General features: G+C 44.8%; 1 long non-coding RNA gene across 1 annotated transcript; it reads left to right on the forward strand.

The window, feature by feature from the left end:
* Window positions 1-1,307: 1,307 nt before the first annotated feature.
* Window positions 1,308-23,136, forward strand: LOC139748150 (uncharacterized). Its single transcript, XR_011712542.1, has 4 exons — window positions 1,308-1,389; window positions 4,065-4,215; window positions 16,170-16,299; window positions 22,857-23,136. It is a non-coding gene; the product is annotated as an uncharacterized lncRNA (long non-coding RNA).
* Window positions 23,137-23,998: the final 862 nt, after the last annotated feature.

The following is a 23,998-nucleotide window of genomic DNA, read 5'->3' on the forward strand; positions in this document are numbered from 1 at the left end:
CGGTTAATTGTGTTTGATTATATGTCTCTTGTTTTTATGCTGTATCAAACGCCGAACCTCCCACCAACACATAGCAACGCAGCAGTGTGATACGAACGAAGAGTCGTCAGTAAAGAGAAAGAAATTAATGATTTGAGTATCGGCCAACTTTACTGCTGACGAATGATGGAGTGTATCCATGTCCTGCTTACGAGAAGGACAAATCCATAGTGATAGGAGTATCCAAGTGAATATCATAATGGGGAAACCTAACCTAACCTAACCTAACCTACTTCGATAATATCAGCAGTGTTCAGTTAAGTATACACCTTGCTGCTCAGATACTAAACCGTACTACAGCAGCACTTGGTTCAGTGGTTTGCATTAACCACTTGCAGCCTTCTCCTACCTCCAGCTTTTATAGATATTTCACCTTCTCTGAAATGTCTGAGGTACATTTTGATTGTTAGGATGATGAATGAGGATGAAAGTCACTAGACCATCGTAGAAGTTGATGGTATAGAGTCATTATGGAATGTCATTATCCACAGAGGATAATGACACTATGTATAGTTGTATACATATACCACAAATATCTATAGATAAACATTGCTCTTACCATACCAAAAACATAAATGTTATATGAAGGAATTGGAAGCAAATATTTCAGTACGAAGTTGAAATGTTGAAATGTGCCAATGTTTATCAAATTTTGCTGAGAAAAAATGTAGATACAATGGAAGATCTATGTGTTCCCAACAGTGTGAAGCATATAAATTCTCAGTAGAATAAGGATGATAACATAGAAATGAAATACAGAATCTTGAACATTTTTCAGAGATACAAAAGAATATGTTATAGGAAATATACAAAGATGACTGAATAGTTTACTACAGCTCTTATTATATAAACTATATTTCTCATACAAGAAGTTTTCCATTCGTTTTCAGCAATTCAAAATTGTAAGTTATGTTTACAAGCAATATGTGGGTCTTATTTCAGTTGTTTCAATGTCAGTTTTGGCACCGTTTCAGATGTTAACAGGTGTTGTATTTGGAAATCATATTTATTCACTTAACTGCCAGGCAGATGGTGTAAGACTAATCTATGTTTACTTCAGTTTGTGAATTATACTATTAATTACCTGTGATATCTTTTTTCATCATTGACTGAGTGTTTGTATGTATAATCCTATAATAGTTCATAACTCGCCCCCAGTTGGCGTTACTGCCAGCATCACAAAAATCAGCATGTCCAAGTCTTTAAGTTGCGCTTCTTTGTATGTGTTTATCGCTGAGCTCGGCCGCCATTTGTAGTCTTCTCTGTGTCGCCTCTCAAGACGGATGTGTTCTTACGCTCTGTATTTCAAGTCTGTGTTGCCTGATGTCGTTGTGTCTCCTAGTCTTTTCGGTAAGTCAGACTTTGCTTAGCACTATGGCAATGTTTCTGTGTATTTTTCCTTGACAAGTGGGGCTTCCATGAGCTTTTATTCCGCGTATCAATACGTAGGAAGGATTACACAGCTCGTAGCTAGGATGCCATTTTGGGTTTCGTTTAGAATGCCATGATCAACTAGAGTCTCTACTTTCAACCTTTCTATCTTCAGTTACACTTCACAGCTTTCTTGGGATTATTTACATATATCTAAATTTTGATGTACGTTTATTAGTGTTAAATATATGTTGTGCTGCTTACGGTAGCCTTGTATGCTCGTTTTTTAATGTGTTTATAGGAGTGTTTTTCACTTGGTTTAGCGTTTACAAAGGAAATGTCTTTTTTGAAATGAATGCAATATTTTGCTATTTGTACGTATGCTAAGGGCTGGGATCAGGATAGACATACTGAGAAACGCCAGTCAGGGCAAGCCACCACTGCTCCCTAGCGGTGGTAGCCATAACTACATGCGCAGTGGCATTGCGCAGGGCAATGTGCAGTTGTAGCTGTTCCGACCACAGTCTCGTACCAGCTGCTGCCCTGTACGGAGCTGTTGCCCTTCTTTCAGAGGTAGGTTGTAGCTATTCCTCCCTGCGTTGTCGTTACCCTTGCTTAGTTTTGAAGGATTTTTGAAAGTTATTGTTCATCAATATCTTTTATAAGGTTGTTCTATGCAAAATCGATCTTTCATTGACGTGTGTCCGCACCTGGCCTTTGTGCGACCGGCTCCGCCCTGAAACTTTTCTGCATAAAACAATTGCCTGATCTTTTTTTCAGGGTAGCTAGTTTTTTCCACCATCTGGGGTGGTTTGCCATCCCAGATTTTGATGTTAGGCCTCTTTTGATGGACCCAGTTAAGCCATCCATTGCCATCGTATTGGGTAGTTGTGACGGACATTCCATAAAAAAGAAAAGTTTATTCTGTTTTGGCCCATACGACTGGAGCAACGACTCTTGCCTCCCTCAATCCCTTCCTAATCAGGAAGGGCATTGATGGTTTGGGCATGTTGAAACGGTCAGGAAACTGGTTTGTGGTGAATTGCTGATAAGTCGACGAAACAGGTGGTGGAACTACTTAAGTTGACGAAGTTCCACATATTCATGTTGACGTTGTGGTCTCGATACCCATTGCCAAGAATTCATGCAGGGGAGTCATCTATTGCACTGATGTCATGGATATGTCAGAGGACGACATTGTGTAGGAAACTACCAAACGGGGACGTTATCACTGCCAGGCTCCTCACCATATTTGTCTATGGCGAAAGGCGTAGAACTCCCCTATTTAACCTAACCTTCGGAAAAGTTCGGCTACCGGACAATATCTCTTATTTGTTACATGCGATGTAAAGTTCATCCCTACATAACCGAATCCCTTATATTGTTTTAAATGCCAGAAATTAGGTCACTCCTTAATGTCTTGCACTCTTTCTGCTAAATGTGGGAGGGAAGTGTGCTGCGGAGGGTCATACCATTGAGGATTGTATGGGTAATAGGATACTGCGTGTGAACTCCAATGGCAGCCACTCAAGCTCGGACCAGACCAGTCCTTGGTTCCAGTTTGAGAAGCAAGTCGAAGACTTGTTCCGTTTTAGATAACTAACACTCGTATAGAAGAGACGAGAATCGTGAAGTTGCTAGCTATGTGCACCGAAGTATACCTCACACACTAGTGATTAAATTCTAATCTAGAAGTTGTCTCACGTAGAGTAAAATTTAATATCGCATACCTGACCATCTGTTCGATGTAATGCTCCGGTTCCAATGCACTTTATAATGAGTTAAATTTGTTTGTTGATCATCTCACGTAAAATACTTTTAGGAGATTTCAATGCTCATCAGTATCAGTTGGGAAGTATCCGGGCAGACGCCAGAGGAGAACAAATGGTTAATATTATGATCAATGCTAACCTCACTCTTCCGAACGATGATAGTGGAACTCGTGTAGATAACCAGACTGGCAATATCTCGGCAATTGATCTATCCTTGTCATCGCCGGATATACTTAATAGAGTATTACAAGAAAAACATATGTTTTAACATTGCCAGTGTACTCTGGGACAACTCGAGTACTATTGACAAATGGATGGTCTTCCTCATAGAAACAAAGATGATGATGTAAGGTGCTTCGTGGGTTGTTCTCTGTGGAGGAGTTGGCTTCGGTGTGAGGCTTCTCCTCCTACTTGGGCATAGTCGCATGGTGGGTGGATATGTTCACTCATTAGGCGGTCGGCCTTGAGGGGAGGTGGTTATCCTCCGGGGCAGCTGTGCCATGAGGTTGAGCCGGTGGACTTGCGAATGAATGATCATCTATGTGCATGACGTGGTGGAGGACTATCTCTAGTGTGTCTTATCTCCTCGCACTCTTGGGTAAACTGCAACTGTGGCTGCTGTACTGACTGGACGGTGTTTAACTCCACGGTGGCTCAATACCCACAAAATCTTTTCTTTCCATTATTTTTGAATGATGATTTATATCATAGCAGAATTCTACCTTTTCTAGTTTTTCTGTTTTCTATTATTTTATTAGAATAGGTATTTAAGGATGATTTTGATCACATTAAATCTAACTTGATGTATGCTAATAGAAAAATATGCCTCACTGTATTCAAATTGAAATAGAAATTAAACGCTGTTCATCTTCACAATTCCAGTCAAACAATGGGTTCGATATGATGACCTTCCATCCACCATCGAGGACCACGTCACCCTCAGTCGCCTGCTGACGTCAGAAGAGGGAGGGAGGAAGGCGTCATGAGAGCACTCAAGTGTCTTGCGTCAAGGAGGGTGGTAACTCCTTCACGTGTAAGTTTGATAAGGGGCATAAACCTTTGTCGAGTTAAGGAGGGTACGTCCTTCACGTGTAAGTTTGATAAGGGGCATAAACCTTTGTCGAGTCAAGGAGGGTACGTCCTTCACGTGCAAGTTTGATAAGGGGCATAAACCTTTGTCGAGTCAAGGAGGGTACGTCCCTGTTTGATAGGGGAGGAGGGGCAAACCTTCGTTGAGTCAAGGTGGGTACTTCCTCCACGTGTATGTTTCTTGGAAGGATGGGGGGGTAAACCATCGTGGAGTCGAGGCGTGAACCACCGACATAAGGAAGTGATTCACACGACGGTGGTATGTGGCAGACTGGGACCCTCTTTCCGTCTTGTGTCAGTGTATTGAGCGTTGGTTCCTCACGGAGCGCTATGCTCTCAGGGGCATTAGCCGGGAAGGCTAAAGTTTCTCGTCAGGAAGAGAGTTGCCGTAGCATCCCAGGGAGGGAGGAGGGAGTAAACCCAACGCGTGGCAGTAAGACACTGTTGTGTGTCAGGGTATGAATGAGTGGGATGTGTCAGGCGTCTTCGTCTGTCTTGCAGTGCCCTGCTGTATTTTATCAGGAAGGGATGTGCCAATGCGCCAGGATATGAAGTGCAGACGCAATATCAGTTGATGATGAGAGGGTCATTTGAAAGTGAGCAGCTTTCATGTTAGGACGATGTCGGGCGTTGTTGTGTGTCAGGGTTTGGGGAGAACCTCTCAGTCGTGTGGCAGAGAACAGCCGCCATAGTAAACTATCGCACATCGGGGCATATGCCCACGACGTGTGGTCGAAGCGATGGCACTAATGTCTGTTAGGGAAGGAATAGCGTTGCCTCGCCGTCAGACAGGGAAGTCGCCCTCGTGTGCCGGGAGTTAGTGAGAATAGTGTGTCCTAGAGTGAGGTGCTGACGTGTGCTAGAGACAGAGTGTTAGGAAGTGAGCAGCGGTTTTTTATGTCGCCAATGTAGTAGTGTCAGACAGGAAGCCAGCCTTGTGTATCAGGGAGTTTGTCATGTACTGTGTCATGGTGTGAACTACCGATGCATCTTACAGACGAAGCTACCGACGTTCATTTAGGGAATAATCACCGTTTTTTTTGCCTCTGAAGTGTGTGGGGCAGGTAACCATCGTTACGGAGTTAGGCAATGTAGTGTATCTTGGAATGAGCTACCGACGTGTATCAGACCCGAAGCCACTGACGTCTGTCTGGGAGTGAGCAGTGTTTTTAGTGTGTCAGGTAGGAAGCCACCGTTGTGTCTCAGAGAGAAATCAAATTTGTTTGCCATGAAGTTAGCTACCGACGCATATCTTAAGAGACGAAGCCATCGATGACTGTTCGAGAGTGAGCAGAGTTTTCGTTTTGAGTTCGTCGAAGTAATATGTGGTGAAGTAAGCTACCGAAATGTATCAGAGACTGAGCCACCGGACGCCTGTCGAGAGTGAGTAACGCTTTCTTTTCACCTTTCAAGCGTGTAAGGTAGGAAGCCGTAATGTGTTTATAAACGAATTAGTCGAAGTAGATTGTCGAGGAATGAACCAACGATGCCAAACTGAAGCGTCCTTTTAGGAAATTCGTTCTAGCTAATGCCAGACGATTATTTTCCACTTGCATCGTTATGGGTCGTCAAAGTAAAGCTTTACATTCAGACTTTTGTTCAGGCTAAAGCTAGACTGTTTTAGATAGGTTTTGTGGAGCACATATGTGGGTCGTCAAATTAAAGTTTTACTTTAGAAACTCTCCTCTGGCTAACACTTGTGCGTGCTACATGGGTCATAAAAGTACAGCTGCACGTTGGTAACTGTACTCTGGCTTCGCTAGAGTAATTTTATTTAGCTGTTGAGGGCACCACAGGTAATCAAAGTAAAGCCTTACTCTGAGTTTATTCTGACCAATGACAAACGATATTTTGCAGCTCTATCGAGTCTCCACAGGTCATCAAAATAGGCTTTACTTTGGGAATTATATATTGTTGGTCGATGGCTAGTGATTGTATTTAGCTTTCATTGTCTCCACGAATCATGAAAGTAAAGTTTCAGTTTAGGAATTTGATTTTCGCCAAGGCCAGACGATCTTATTCATTTTTCGTGGGCTTTACAGATCACTATATCAAAGCTTAACTTTGGGAACGTTGCATGGCACATGCCTGACAATTCCATTAAGCTTTTGCGGGCTTCCCTTAGAGGTATCATAGTAAAGCTTCACTTTGCTATATTATTTGGGTGACGTTAGACGATTTCATTCAGCTCTTGCTGGCTCCACGTCTCATCATCTAGTATCGTATTACCATTATGTTCATTTAGTTTTTACATATCATAACACATTTGGAAGTATTGTAAGAACCTATAGGTTTACTGTCCCTCCAACCCTTCTCGACATGATTCCATTTTTTATGGTGGTGTCTGACTATGAACAGGTTCGGAGATGTATTTAATGGTCATTTACGACGAAAATGGTAGTCGTAATTGCACTGTCAATGATGGAATGTTATATAGATCTCAATTTTGCCTTAAGTCTTGGTTTACGATTGAGAAATATACGATTGAAACAGTATCTAAAAGTTGTCTTGGCGTCGAAATGGTTCGAATTAGTCTGAAAGGTGGGACGATATCCGAGTCCGAATTCCTACGTAGGCTATGACTTGGGTTGACTCGGGTTTATCATTCAATATTCTCCTTTCTATCCACGAAATCATCTTCCTACGGTTAATTGTTAATAACATACTCATTTGGCATAACTATATGGCCTCATTAGGAAGTGTGTAGTGCAAAACTAACGTTACATAAAGGGTATGCAAGTCATTTTGCCGGATTGAGACAACGCTTATGTTCATTTCGATGTTCGGAACCGTGATAGTGACTACGTTGTTGGCTCCTGCGTCTTTATTTGTTCGGTTGTGGTGGAGAGTTACGGTTGTGCGGTCCGGGAAGGCTCATGGTGGAGCTGTCACCCAGGGAACTACAGAGGTACGGTGCTGGTCACTGAGCCACTCAGGTGAGTGAGACTAGTGAGGGTTAGAAGGTTAGCAGGAGTGGCCAGTGGCTTAGTAGGTAGCTGCCAGCCAAGCTATATAGCTGTCAGCCAGCTAGGTAGCTCTTTGCTAGCTTTAAGCCGAGCTATATCGCTGTCAACCAGCTAGGTAGCTCTTTGCTAGCTATCAGCCAATCTATTTATCTCTCAGCCAGCTAGGTAGCTCCTACATATGTCAGCCAAGCTATGTAGCTCTCAGCCAGCTAGGTAGCTCCTACATAGCTGTCTGCCAGGCTTGGTAGCTCCCAGCTTGCTAGGTAGCTCCCAGCTTGCTAGGTAGCTCCCAGCTAGCTTCGTCTTCTCGGCTAGGAGATGCTTGATATTTCTATAAACAAAAGGTTGTACTTGTAGCCAGGTTTGTGAGTCCCATTTGTAATGGTTGTAACCAGTTGTTGAATGATTGATGAACTGTATTCATTTAGGAAGTCCTGGGAAGAGATGTGACGTTTCATATTGTAGTTACCACAGGCCGAACATAGAACTAACGTATGACGTCACTACTATACGTTTCAGGGGCGGACAGACTCTGTTTTTTCGCAAATATCTCGTCAACGATTCATTGTATCATTATGATATTTCAGCACACGATCTTTAACACCCGGGCCAAATGTATGGCTGACATACCACATTGCTATATGTGTTCTGTGAGGAGTTTACACGTGAATGAATGCAAAGCCGCGTTGTCAAATTGACGCTTTCGAAGGAAAGTGTAGCCCCCCCAACACCCTCCAAATTCCCCCCCCCCCCCTTCTCGCCCTCATTATCCCTCCTCTTCTCCTCCTACCTCCTCCTCACCCAACCTTGTGTCCCTCCCTATTTTCCCATAACTTTAGTATATAATCATGATAGAATATTATGTAGGTGTATATGTATAGGTACGATTATCAACTAACACAGTATGGTACAATTTCATAGACGCAAGACCTATGTGATAATTACTGTACAACAGCATATTTACATACATGGAGTATGTAGAAGGTCGATTTTACAGTTCCTATGGTCAACCAAGTGAACACGGTGTACTGCCATTACCTATGGTCTGGACCTTCTAGGAAATGTTATTGTTGTTATTAGTACATTATTAGTACATACTGTCTGTGTACCTACCTATTATAAACTGTTAACCTGGTCCAGTTAATATACTGTGTACCTACCCATCATAGACTGTTAACCTGGTCCAGTTGATATACCGTGTACCTAGCCATCGTAAACTGTTAACCTGGTACAGTTAATATACTGTGTACCTACCCATCATAAACTGTTAACCTGGTCCAGTTGATATACTATCAGTTTGTTGACTGGTCTCTTTCATATTCATATTATCACGAAATTATAGCCTGCATATATTTTCGACCTCTGTACATATATGTATTATGCTTAATAGTCATTACTATATATATATATATATATATATATATATATATATATATATATATATATATATATATATTCCTATGAGTCCACGGGGAAAATGAAACAGGAAAGTGCACTTGGGAACTGTTCGTGTTTCATTTTCCCTTTGGACTCATAGGAATATCTTGATCACGCGCAAAATTGTGATCCTTTCCTATATATATATATATATATATATATATATATATATATATATATATATATATATATATATGATATTGTAGGAATAAAATAATGACATGAGAAAACCAAATTTATTCGTAGTCACTGTCAAAGAAAACATCATCATCTTCATCACTGGCGATGTTAATAATAACGGGTTCGACTCCCTCGTGTATGTTATCAGTCCTCCAGTATTCTTCTTCATATTTACGGGAGTGCTGAACAGCTCCCGCCCACACGTCCTTGTGTACCAATGGCCTGGCTTCTTCCAACTTTGCCTTTACGTCCGTCCGGGTAAACCGCTGGAGTGTGGAGCGCACATGACGCTTCATACATCCCCATACTTGCTCGATGGCGTTGAGCTCGAGGTGGCCAGGTGGGAACTGTATGATCTCGTAGCTCCACATACAGATGGTGTTGTGGATCTTATACTGGGGCTGTGGACGCTTCTGCTGGCGGAGGACCAGCAGCCCAGGGCGAGTGGTGGCAGCAGCAGGTGGGATGGACATCTAGCGCTGCTTCAGCCACCTGATGATGAGGTCCGCCTTCCTGGTGGTTGTGGTAGGGCATGGACTCTCCTCCGTCAGTTGGCTGTGGTATGGTGCATTGTCTTAGCACAAGTACCGATGGCCCTGGCAGTGACGGAAGGAGCTGCGGGCGAGTGGTGGCAGCAGCAGGTGGGATGGACATCTTGCGCTGCTTCAGCCACCTGATGATGAGGTCCGCCTTCCTGGTGGTTGTGGTAGGGCATGGACTCTCCTCCGTCAGTTGGCTGTGGTATGGTGCATTGTCTTAGCACAAGTACCGATGGCCCTGGCAGTGACGGAAGGAGCTGCGGGCGAGTGGTAGCAGCAGGTGGGATGGACATCTTGCGCTGCTTCAGCCACCTGATGATGAGGTCCGCCTTCCTGGTGGTTGTGGTAGGGCATGGACTCTCCTCCGTCAGTTGGCTGTGGTATGGTGCATTGTCTTAGCACAAGTACCGATGGCCCTGGCAGTGACGGAAGGAGCTGCGGGCGAGTGGTAGCAGCAGGTGGGATGGACATCTTGCGCTGCTTCAGCCACCTGATGATGAGGTCCCCCTTCCTGGTGGTTGTGGTAGGGCGTCGACTCTCCTCCGTCAGTTGGCTGTGGTATGGTGCATTGTCTTAGCACAAGTACCGATGGCCCTGGCAGTGACGGAAGGAGCTGCGGGCGAGTGGTGGCAGCAGCAGGTGGGATGGACATCTTGCGCTGCTTCAGCCACCTGATGATGAGGTCCGCCTTCCTGGTGGTTGTGGTAGGGCATGGACTCTCCTCCGTCAGTTGGCTGTGGTATGGTGCATTGTCTTAGCACAAGTACCGATGGCCCTGGCAGTGACGGAAGGAGCTGCGGGCGAGTGGTGGCAGCAGCAGGTGGGATGGACATCTTGCGCTGCTTCAGCCACCTGATGATGAGGTCCGCCTTCCTGGTGGTTGTGGTAGGGCATGGACTCTCCTCCGTCAGTTGGCTGTGGTATGGTGCATTGTCTTAGCACAAGTACCGATGGCTCTGTCAGTGACGGAAGGAGCTGCGTTGTTAGCCATCGCAGGAACAGTTCAGCATTCATTTCTCCATGGTAATCACCCTGGTTGGTCTTCGCTGGGTAGCACAGGTATGAGCCGTCAACAAAGCCTTCGTCTGTGCCACCTGCGACCACTACAGATCGCTCCCCTTCACCAGGTGGTGGTACCTGACGAGTGTACGTGGTGTTGCTTGGAGCCTGTGTGTGGTATCTACCCACTCCCTACTGTGGCCCATCCTGGTGGTAAACCACGTCTCATCCACATATACCACCTTCCTTCCCTCCTCTCGGTGGCGCTGGAGAGCCCGGAGAGCGTCAATCCGACGACACACACAAACGTCCAGCGATTCCCTCCTCACGTACATCTTTCGCTGTGACAGTCTGTATTGAAATCCTCCCATGGTGTGTAGGATCCACCAAGCTGTTGTGTTCAGAGGTATCCTCCTCCGGGAGAAGACTATGTGTTTTCAGGTCCTTTGATATGACTCTCAGTGTTAGATAGTGTCTTTCCGAAAGCTTCTTGTGGATGTGGCGCCCTATTGCACCGACAGTTATCACAACAGCCGATGTAGGTGGGGATGGTGTCGGTGTGGAAGAAGGGAAAGCTGTGGTGGTGGTGTTGGCTATTTACCTCACTCTTGCCACAGTCATGCCCACGATGTGCGCAACTCGCTCGTAAGGCCTGTGTGCATGAAAATTAATGTTATGTTTACACATTTCGTCACACCTCACTCTGATAATGTTATGTTACACATTTCGTCACTCCTCACTCTGATAATGTTATGTTACACATTCGTCACACCTCACTATGATAATTAATGTTATGTTACACATTTCGTCACACCTCACTAGGATAATTAATGTTATATTACACATTTCGTCACACCTTACTATGATAATGTTATGTTACACATTTCGTCACACCTCACTATGATAATGTTATGTTACAAATGTCGTCACACCTCACTATGATAATTAATGTTATGTTACACATTTCGTCACGCCTCACTATGATAATGTTATGTTACACATGTCGTCACACCTCACTATGATAATGTTATGTTACACATGTCACACCTCACTATGATAATTAATGTTACACATTTCGTCACACCTCACTATGATAATTAATGTTACGTTACACATTTCGTCTCACCTCACTATGATAATGTAATGTTACACATTTCGTCACACCTCACTATGATAATTAATGTTATGTTACACATGTCGTCACACCTCACTATGATAATTAATGTTACACATTTCGTCACACCTCACTATGATAATTAATGTTACGTTACACATTTCGTCTCACCTCACTATGATAATTAATGTAATGTTACACATTTCGTCACACCTCACTATGATAATTAATGTTACACATTTCGTCACACCTCACTATGATAATTAATGTTATGTTACACATTTCGTCACACCTCACTATGATAATTAATGTTACACATTTCGTCACACCTCACTATGATACACATTTCGTCACACCTCACTATGATAATTAATGTTACACATTTCGTCACACCTCACTATGATAATTAATGTTATGTTACACATGTCGTCACACCTCACTATGATAATGTTATGTTACACATGTCACACCTCACTATGATAATTAATGTTACACATTTCGTCACACCTCACTATGATAATTAATGTTACGTTACACATTTCGTCTCACCTCACTATGATAATTAATGTAATGTTACACATTTCGTCACACCTCACTATGATAATTAATGTTACACATTTCGTCACACCTCACTATGATAATTAATGTTATGTTACACATTTCGTCACACCTCACTATGATAATGTTATGTTGCACATTTCGTCACACCTCACTATGATAATGTTATGTTACACATTTCGTCACACTTCACTATGATAATGTTATGTTACACATTTCGTCACACCTCACTATGATAATGTTAAGTTACACATGTCGTCACACCTCACTATGATAATTAATGTTACACATTCGTCACACCTCACTATGATAATTAATGTTATGTTACACATTTCGTCACACCTCACTATGATAATTAATGTTATGTTACACATTTCGTCTCACCTCACTATGATAATTAATGTTATGTTACACATTTCGTCACACCTTACTATGATAATGTTATGTTACACATTTCGTCACACCTCACTATGATAATTAATGTTATGTTACACATTTCGTCACACCTCACTATGATAATTAATGTTACGTTACACATTTCGTCTCACCTCACTATGACAATGAATATGACATTGCGACACAATACAGTCTGCTTTACTTTCATATTTCATATGTATATAAATGTAATAATGTTCGTTCGAAACAGAATATATTGCCTACGCACCTATTCAAACTTACGTATACGTTCTCCCGCTGGTGCATTCACGTTTGTACAACGTGACAAGACGAAGAAGAAACGCTCTCTTGCATCCACGGAGGCAGAGGGACAACATTGTTGCTGATGATGAGTGCGCTTGGGCAGTCGCTAGAGTTGTAGCCTCGGGATGGGGTGCCCCATACCTCAGAGATGGGAGGAGGGGATATGGGGGACTGTGGCTAGAGTTGTAGCTTCGGGATGGGGTTTACCCCATACCTCAGAGTGGGCGAGGTACCTCAGAGACGGGAGGAGAGGATATGGGGCACTGTGGCTAGAGTTGTAGCCTCGAAATGGGGTTTACCCCATACCTCAGAGACGGGAGGAGGGGATATGGGGCACTGTAGCTAGAGTTGTAGCTTCAGGATGGGGTACCCCATACCTCAGAATGGGAGGAGAGGATATGGGGCACTGTGGCTAGAGTTGTAGCCTCGGGATGGGGGTAACCCATACCTCAGAATGGGCGAGGTACCTCAGAGACGGGAGGAGAGGATATGGGGCACTGTGGCTAGAGTTGTAGCTTCGGGATGGGGTAACCCCATACCTCAGAGATGGGAGGAGGGGATATGGGGCACTGTAGCTAGAGTTGTAGCTTCAGGATGGGGTAACCCATACCTCAGAGACGGGAGGAGGGGATATGGGGCACTGTGGCTAGAGTTGTAGCTTCGGGATGGGGTAACCCCATACCTCAGAGATGGGAGGAGAGGATATGGGGCACTGTGGCTAGAGTTGTAGCTTCGGGATGGGGTGCCCCATACCTCAGAGATGGGAGGAGGGGATATGGGGCACTGTGGCTAGAGTTGTAGCCTCGGGATGGGGTTTACCCCATACCTCAGAGTGGGCGAGGATATGGGGCACTGTGGCTAGAGTTGTAGCTTCGGGATGGGGTACCCCATACCTCAGAATGGGAGGAGAGGATATGGAGCACTGTGGCCAGAGTTGTAGCTTCGGGATGGGGTGCCCCATACCTCAGAGAGGGCGAGGGGATATGGGGCACTGCAGCTAGAGTTGTAGCCTCGGGATGGGGTTTACCCCATACCTCAGAGTGGGCGAGGGGATATGGGGGGACTGTGGATATCATATTAAGGCATAATTTTCTTATTTAAAAACGTAAAGACGACATGAAGTACACATAAACGATTTCATTTGGTTGTCCAAAACCAAAACTCACTTCTTCCTTCTGGTCGCCGTCGACATGTCAATAATAACAACGGGATTACCTGTTTGCTTTCATGCTCGTTTGACGCACTCTGATTTTCACCTCCACACACAATAACTGTATTACATATTATTACTAATGTATGATACGTATGTACATACTGTCATACTTATTATTCATGTACGTAATTAGAATACGACAATCAAATATAGACAATGGATGGTGTAAGTATTGGGGGTGAAGACGGAAATGGGGAGGGAGATACTGCGATATTGGGGTGTGTGTGTGTGTGTGTGTGTGTGGGAGCGGTCTGGGGGTGTGTTCGAGGTGTTGAGGGAGGGTTAGATGAGTGCCCCACACTCGTCCGATTCTCTATAACACCTTCGATATGACGACTGGAGTAGGCCTTAATATCACTCGGTCAACTCCTCACATAACAAATATAGCAATGTGGTATCTCAACCATAGATTAAGCCCGGGTGTTAAGATAGTGTGCTGAAATATCATAGTCATACAACCATTTGTTTAGCAGAAGGTGTTGTTGAGGGAGGGGGTTAGATGACTAACCCCCAAACTCTTCCAATTCTGAGGTAGCTTAATATCACTCAGTCAACTCCTCACACAGCACATATAGCAATGTGGTATCTCAACCATAAATTAAGCCAGGGTGTTAAGGATAGTGTGTTGAAATATCATAGTCATACAACCATTCGTTTAGCAGAAATGTGTGAAAACCAGCGTTTTTCCGCCTCTGAAACGTATGGTAGCTAGCACGCCATTTTGGTTTCGTTTAGAATGCCATGATCAACTCTCCACTCAGTTTTCCTATCTTCACTTAACCTTCACAGCTTTCTTTGGATTCTTCACTTATATTCAAATTTGGTGTCGTGTGTTTATTAAACCTATGTGTAGTGCTGAGTCTGGTATAGACTTGCAATGTTTATTGCTTTTTTAAGTGTGGAACAGTGCTTGTAGGGGTGTCTGTCACTCATTGAAGTGTTGACAAGGAAGTGTTTTTTTTTTTAAACTTAGTGCAATGCTTCTTATGTTTCCCTGTGTTCAGGGCTGGGATCAAAGTATATGACCTTCAGTGGCTCACTGAATATTGTTAGTGAAATTAACCCCGTAGCAAGAGCATTGGATCAAGCACTTATAGAATAGGTTTCCAACATAGTATAATCCCAGTCGACTCGTATTCACCTGGCCCAAGACATTAACTCATGTTTATTTGCTTTGTCGCTGTCTCCCGCGTTAGCGAGGTAGCGCAAGGAAACAGACGAAAGAATGGCCCAACCGGCCCACATACACATGTATATACATACACGTCCACACACGCAAATATACATACCTATACATCTCAGTGTAGACATATATATACACACAGAGACATATACATATATACACATGTACATAATTCACACTATCTGCCTTTATTTGTTCCCATCGCCACCTCGCCACACATGGAATAACAACCCCATCCCACCTCATGTGTGCGAGGTAGCGCTAGGAAAAGACACCAAAGGCCCCATTCGTTCACACTCAGTCTCTAGCTGTCATGTAATAACGCACCGAAACCACAGACACATTAACTCATATCAATATATATCTTAAATTCGGATATGGTGTCATTGCAACTCAGCACAGTACTGAAGAGTGAGCCACAATTTCTTAGTTTCTAGATTTGCCAGTTGAAGTAGCTAGGTTTTTGATTGTTTCCACTCATTAATACTTTATTACCGACGTCTCTCGTGTGTATGAAGGTGATATTAAGTAGGAGGTAGTGGGGCCAGGGATAATGACAGTTGTGTGCTCAGAACTTGACCATTTTATGATCATCTTGTATACAACACTGGGAAGAGGATTTCAATGGGTTATAGATATATGTCCTTGAGCCATGATGACCCATTGCATTACTGTGTTATGGGAACTATTGCCAATTGTATAGTTTAGACACGACAGTATAACAGTTTCGTCGTATACGATACTTTCTTTTACACTTAGGTTACTGCAGATTACGATACGTTGTCTGCAAGAGTAATACACACAACTTAGGTTTTCTGTGGCGCCTAGGCTCTGTCTCCTGTGGTGGTGACTGTGGCGTTGTGTGGGGGAGATTCCCACATCCCCTAACTTAGGTTAGGTTAGGTTTGCGTTTAAGTTTTCTAGTTTATTTCAATCTTATAAACAGTTTTGGTGACTAGAATTCAGCGGTGTGCATAGACCGAAGTCTGATCAGGGCCCTTCATTTTCAGCATGTGTCTGGGAGTGAGCTGCTGTCTTGTGCCAGAGAAATAACCTCCATCGTCTGTGTCCAAGTGTGTCGAGGGATGAGACACAGATGTGAGCCACAGGAACAGCTCCACAGCTGATGTGTTTCAGAAGGTGAGTCACTTCATTTTGTCAGCGAACTCGACATGTTTCAGGTGCCAGTATGCCAGCGTTCATTTACATCCTAGACCGAATGCTGAGTCCATATCATATTTCTAAGTCTCTCTCTCTTCTCTCAAACTATTCGCCATTTCCCGCGTTAGCGAGGTAGCGTTAAGAACAAAGGACTGGGGCCTTTGAGGGAACATCCTCACCTGGCCCCCTTCTCTGTTCCTTCTTTTGGAAAATTAAAAAAAACGAGAGGGGAGGATTTCCAGCCCCCCTCAGCTCCCTCCCCTTTTAGTCGCCTTCTACGACACGCAGGGAATACGTGGGAAGTATTCTTTCTCCCCTATCCCCAGGGATATATTTCTATGTATAAAAGGAAACTTTCTTGCCGTCTAGATCTCAACCCACATACCATTTTCCTCTCTGTCGTAAGGTAGAGTACATTTCCCCTCTTCCTAGGAACATGGACTTTATTTCCCAAGTTCAGTTTCTCATATCCTTGATGTAGGAGCAGTTTCGCTCCTTCTGTTACGCTCAATCAATGTCCCTCACTCGACACAGAGTCGATTCGTCTATCAACATTAACTAAGTGTGGAGTCGTCTCTTTTTCTTATCTAGGAGTCCACTGGACTCCATGTCTGGAGATGGAGTCCACTGGCCTCCATGTCTGGAGATGGAGTCCACTGGCCGTCCATTGTCTGGAATTGAATCCCTGGCCTCACATGTCTGGAGATGGAGTCCACTTGGCCTCCATGTCTGGAGATGGAGCCTACTGGCTCCATGTCTGGAGATGGAGTCACTGGCCTCCATGGCTGGAGATGGAGTCCACTGGCCCTCCATGTCTTGGAGATGGAGTCCACTGGCCTCCATGTCTGGAGATGGAGTCCACTGGCCTCCATGTCTGGAGATGGAGTCCACTAGGCCTCCGTGTCTGGAGATGGAGTCCACTGGCCTCCGTGTCTGGAGATGGAGTCCACTGGCCTCCGTGTCTGGAGATGGAGTCCACTGGCCTCCATGTCTGGAGACGGAGTCCACCGGCCTCCATGTCTGGAGACGGAATCCACCGGCCTCCATGTCTGGAGACGGAATCCACCGGCCTCCATGTCTGGAGACGGAATCCACCGGCCTCCATGTCTGGAGACGGAATCCACCGGCCTCCATGTCTGGAGACGGAGTCCACCGGCCTCCATGTCTGGAGACGGAGTCCGCCGGCCCCCATATGTGTAGACGGGGTCGACTGGCCTCCATGACTGGAGATGGATTTTTGGCTCCCGGTTCATCTTCATCTCTCTCAAGAAACAGTCCCCAGTTGCCCACCTTGTATATATAGAGTCCTTTTCTCTCTTCGATTTGGACCGGAGTCCTTATCTTGCTTGCATTAGAATGGAGTCCATTTGTCTCCTTTTCAGACGGTAGAGTTTATTAACTTGTCTTCATGGAGGATCAAACATTTAACTTCCTTTCTTGTGTCAAAGGTGAATCTGCTTCACCCTCTTTGTCTCAGAGCTGAGTCCATCTCCAGCCCTGTCTTGAGACAAAGTCTATTTACTTTGTTCAGCTGGAGCAAAGTCGATTTCCATTCTTGTTTTGGAACAGTCCATTTTTCTCCTTGTTCTTCAGTAGAGTCCATTTGTCTCCAGGTGACTTAGTCTATCAATTTCCGCTAGCTGGAGTGCCAGATTTCTTCCAATTTCTTTAAAAGGAGTGAATTTTCTTCTTTGCTTTGGAACACAGTCTACTGCCCTCCATGTTTTGGGGGAAAGAACATTATTCATCCTTGTCTTTGAAGAGAATTCATGATTCTCTATGTTTGGAAACGCGTTTCATTTTCCTTGCTATCTTGGGACAGAATCCATTTTCTTTCGTTTCCTTGTAACCAGATCTATTTCCCACAGTGGCATAGAACACATTTCATTTCCCTCCATGTCTTTTAATAGAGTCCATTCTATCCATGACGTGGAACAGTCTAAGACACAAAAGCTAATAACGGATGGATCTTACTTTATGTAAATTGTCAGAGAGCATTTGACACTACCCCCAATTAGTAGGTTGGTAGAGAAAAAGTTTTCAGATAGAAGTAAAGTAGAGAGGGAAGTAGAGAGCAAGTGGGATGCATCATCTCACAAGGGGACTTAATCACATGGATCATGAAATTAAACCCGATTGAATCTAACATAAGAAGGAAGGGACATAGGGTGAGATTGTCTAAATAAGGCATTATCTAGCAGGAAAATGTGTGTGTTAGAAGGATCTGGGAGTCGTCCCTGTAACTTGTCGCCAGACTCTCGCCTTAGAAGAGTTAAAGTAGACAAACTGTGTCCCCGAATAATGTTTAGAATAGCATTCAACGTACATGAATCAAAAAATAGTCAGCAAAATATTCACATTCTGCGTAAGGCCAAAATTTGGTCACGGAACTAGGGGGAAGAACAAAGAACTAATACAGATGGTCTAGGAAGCACAAAGAACTAATACAGATGGTCTAGGAAGCACAAAGAACTAATACAGATGGTCTAGGAAGCACAAAGAACTCATCATATGGTTCAGAGGAGGACATCAGAGATGGGAGCAGAATCAGGAAAGGTGAAGTACATGGGATGGTTAGAGGCCTTGTATCTGTCCACCATGGAAGAGAGAAAAGGATAGGAGGTGACCTGATCACCAATGGGTGGGTAATGTCTGATGGTTATCGTTCCTCAATGATTCATCTATAGTGATCCTCCTCCTACAGCTATCGTCTTGATACCTTCGTCGTCCCTATCTTATAATCTTAGCAGACTATAGACGCGCTAGGACATGAGGAGCCTTGGTGATAATAACCCATGAAGAAAACCCTCTCTTTCTGATCTAAACTTTGGACGACTAACGTCCCCTGCCTTCCAATGAACGAGCGAGGATTCAGTGTGATCACACTGCACAGAATTAAGGTCTACGATGGTAAGGGAGAGTCGTTTAGTTCCGAGGAAGCCTGGTCGACACAACACAGACACACACTGCGGTAAACGATATTCTAAAAGCTCTTCGTTCAAATTCCCGTCATTGCACACAATGACCCTCACCCTCATCTCTGGAAGGTTAGGATATGCTTGTAATACCACAGTTCTTCTCCTGGAAGGTTAAGTGTCCCTTTGACCCTCATCTCTGGAAGGGTAGGATATGCTTGTAATACCAGAGTTCTTCTCCTGGAAGGTTAAGTGTCCCTTTGACCCTCACCCTCATACCCTGGAAGGTTAGGATATGCTTGTAATACCACAGTTCTTCTCCTGGAAGGTTAAGTGTCCCTTTGACCCTCATTCCCTGGAAGGTTAAGATATGCTTGTGTATCTGAATCTAATACCACAGTTCTTCTCCTGGAAGGTTAAGTGTCCCTTTGACCCTCATCCTCATGCCCTGGAAGGTTAGGATATGCTTGTAATACCACAGTTCTTCTCCTGGAAGGTTAAGTGTCCCTTTGACCCTCATCCTCATGCCCTGGAAGGTTAGGATATGCTTGTAATACCACAGTTCTTCTCCTGGAAGGTTAAGTGTCCCTTTGACCCTCATCTCTGGAAGGTTAGGATATGCTTGTAATACCACAGTTCTTCTCCTGGAAGGTTAAGTGTCCCTTTGACCCTCACCATCATGCCCTGGAAGGTTAGGATATGCTTGTAATACCACAGTTCTTCTCCTGGAAGGTTAAGTGTCCCTTTGACCCTCACCATCATGCCCTGGAAGGTTAGGATATGCTTGTAATACCACAGTTGTTCTCCTGGAAGGTTAAGTGTCCCTTTGACCCTCATCTCTGGAAGGTTAGGATATGCTTGTAATACCACAGTTCTTCTCCTGGAAGGTTAAGTGTCCCTTTGACCCTCACCATCATGCCCTGGAAGGTTAGGATATGCTTGTAATACCACAGTTCTTCTCCTGGAAGGTTAAGTGTCCCTTTGACCCTCATCTCTGGAAGGTTAGGGTATGCTTGTGTATCTGAATCTAATACCACAGTTCTTCTCCTGGAAGGTTAAGTGTCCCTTTGACCCTCACCCTCATCTCTGGAAGGTTAGGATATGCTTGTGTATCTGAATCTAATACCAGATGCCTTCTCCTGGAAGGTTAAGTGTCCCTTTGACCCTCATCTCTGGAAGGTTAGGAAATGCTTGTGTATCTGAATCTAATACCAGACGCCTTCTCCTGGAAGGTTAAGTGTCCCTTTGACCTTCATCTCTGGAAGGTTAGAATATGCTTGTGTATCTATTGCCTCTCTTTTTTTTTTGAGTTCCAGTCCTGATACTTTGTTGCGTAGTCGATCGTGTTCTTGTATGTGTACAAGAATCACTAAGTCTAGTGTGGGTGGTTCACATACAGGCATGACAGGTGTGGGCGAGATGTATGTGGGTAATTCTTCTATGGGCGAGACGTGTGTGTGGAGCGAGACGTGTGTGGAGCGAGACGTGTGTGGGGCGAGACGTGTATGGGGCAAGACGTGTGTGTGGGGTGAGACGTGTGTTGGGGCGAGGCGTGTGCGTGTGTGGGGCGAGACGTGTGTTGGGGCGAGACGTATGTGTGTGTGTGTGTGTGTGTGTGTGCGGAGCAAGACGTATGTGGGGCGAGACGTGCATGTGGGGGCGAGACGTGTGTGTGGAGCGAGAGGTGCATGTGGGGGCGAGACGTGTGTTTGGAGCGAGAGGTGCATGTGGGGCGAGACGTGTGTGTGTGTGTGGAGCGAGACTGTGTGTGTGTAAATGTGTGTGGAGCGAGACGTGTGCGTGTGTGGAGCGAGATATAAGACGAGCCAAGGGTCTATGACCTTTCGTTGATGAAGATGACGCAAGCGGGACCAGACCAATGGGTCATTTCGAGGTAGTTCGAGGTAGAGGGTCGTTTCGAGGTTGTTTGTGACACCAGAAGTGATTAGAAACACAGAGGGTAGTTAGGAGAGAGAATAGTGAGGCCAAACAAATGAGTGTGTGTCATTTTTCTCCAGCTCTGGAGGCGCAAGTTATGCCACTGAGTGTATCTGAGGCCATAGTATGTCCTTCTTTATCTATTTCCAAACATATGTCTATCGTTACACTCACCTTGGATGCAATGGGTGTAGGTTGAGTGTGAGTGTAGTTGGGTATAGGATGAGTGTAATTGGTTCTAATTATGATAGATAAGTGGTTATACCTTTCACATACTCTTTGTTGGTCAGTCATTTCGTATGTCAACAATCATTCCAGGTATAGCCAATCATTCCAGGTATAGCCAATCATTCCAGGTATAGCCAATCATTCCAGTTATAGCCAATCATTCCAGTTATAGCCAATCATTCCAGTTATAGCCAATCATTCCAGTTATAGCCAATCATTCCATAGCCAATCATTCCAGTCATAGCCAATCATTCCAGTCATACCCAATCATTCCAGTCATAGCCAATCATTCCAGTCATAGCCAATCATTCCAGTTATAGCCAATCATTCCAGTTATAGCCAATCATTCCAGTCATAGCCAATCATTCCAGTTATACCCAATCATTCCAGTCACAGCCAATCATTCCAGTCATAGCCAATCATTCCAGTTATAGCCAACCATTCCAGCTATAGCCAATCATTCCAGTCATAGCCAATCATTCCAGTCATAGCCAATCATTCTATAGCCAATCATTCCAGTCACAGCCAATCATTCCAGTTGTAACCAATCATTCCAGTTGTAACCAATCATTCCAGTTATAGCCAATCATTCCAGTCATACCCAATCATTCCAGTCATACCCAATCATTCCAGTCATACCCAATCATTCTATAGCCAATCATTCTATAGCCAATCATTCCAGTCATAGCCAATCATTCCAGTCATAGCCAATCATTCCAGTCACAGCTAATCATTCCAGTCATACCCAATCATTCCAGTTATACCCAATCATTCCAGTCACAGCCAATCATTCCAGTCATAGCCAATCATTCCAGTTATAGCCAACCATTCCAGCTATAGCCAATCATTCCAGTCATAGCCAATCATTCCAGTCATAGCCAATCATTCTATAGCCAATCATTCCAGTTATAGCCAATCATTCCAGTTATAGCCAATCATTCCAGTTACAGCCAATCATTCCAGTTGTAGCCAATCATTCCAGTTATAGCCAATCATTCCAGTTATAGCCAATCATTCCAGTCATACCCAATCATTCCAGTCATACCCAATCATTCCAGTCACAGCCAATCATTCCAGTCATAGCCAATCATTCCAGTCATAGCCAATCATTCCAGTTATAGCCAATCATTCCAGTTATAGCCAGTCATTCCAGTCATAACCAATCATTCCAGTCATAGCCAATCATTCCAGTCACAGCCAATCATTCCAGTCATTCCAGTCATAGCCAATCATTCCAGTTATAGCCAATCATTCCAGTCATACCCAATCATTCCAGTCATTCCAGTCATAGCCAATCATTCCAGTCATACCCAATCATTCCAGTCATACCCAATCATTCTAGGGGATAGGATAGCCTGGATGATCATTAAATCATTTTCACTCTCAATCCAGAAGTCAAATTGCTAGTTCACTACCGGACTCTCTCCTAATCATGGTCGTCTCCTTCCATTCCAGCTTGGGAGACCAAACTGACCACAAAAGGCCGGCCAAAAATGCCCCAACTTCGGCCACAGATGCCCCAACTTGTGAACTGGAAGTTGGCCACAAATGCCCCAACTTGTGAACTGGAAGTTGACCAAAAATGCCCCAACTTGTGAAGCCACTAGTTTAGCTCGTTGTTGCCTCCACGCTCTCGTCCGCTTGGCTATGGGTCATGTGAGATCGCACACATCTGTCTACTGTCGCACACCTGTCTACTGTCGCACACCTGTCTACTGTCGCACACCTGTCTACTGTCTCCTCTGGATGCTGCAAGACAGGTGAGTCCACACAGTCCTCTGTCCATTTGCTGTTTCCTTCAGATGTGTGTCAAAGTTTGCACTTTGAGGTTCACCTGTCTCTTGTCTGTTGTTCGATTTGGACGGGTATATACTGCCTGGCTTAGGGACGGGGGACCTACCTACATTCTGTCTCAGAGACGGGGCCCTACCTTCTGTCTCAGAGATGGGGCCCTGCCTACCTTCTGTCTCAGGGATGGGCCCTACCTTCTGTCTCAGGGACGGGGGGATCTACTGTCTCAGAGACGGTGACCGGGCCCTACCCTCTGTCTCAGGGACCGGGGCCCTACCCTCTGTCTCAGAGACGGGGACCTACCTACCTTCTGTCTCAGAGACGGGGACCTACCTACCCTCTGTCTCAGAGACGGGGACCTACCTACCCTCTGTCTCAGAGATGGGGACCTACCTACCCTCTGTCTCAGAGACGGGGACCTACCTACCCTCTGTCTCAGAGACGGGGACCTACCTACCCTCTGTCTCAGAGACGGGGACCTACCTACCCTCTGTCTCAGAGACGGGGACCTACCTACCTTCTGTCTCAGAGACGGGGACCTACCTACCTTCTGTCTCAGAGACGGGGACCTACCTACCCTCTGTCTCAGAGACGGGGACCTACCTACCCTCTGTCTCAGAGATGGGGACCTACCTACCCTCTGTCTCAGAGACGGGGAGCTACCTACCCTCTGTCTCAGAGACGGGGACCTACCTACCCTCTGTCTCAGAGACGGGGACCTACCTACCCTCTGTCTCAGAGACGGGGACCTACCTACCCTCTGTCTCAGAGACGGGGACCTACCTACCCTCTGTCTCAGAGACGGG

The sequence above is a fragment of the Panulirus ornatus genome, chromosome 72 (assembly GCF_036320965.1).
Source record: "Panulirus ornatus isolate Po-2019 chromosome 72, ASM3632096v1, whole genome shotgun sequence".
Classification (NCBI taxonomy): domain Eukaryota; kingdom Metazoa; phylum Arthropoda; class Malacostraca; order Decapoda; family Palinuridae; genus Panulirus; species Panulirus ornatus.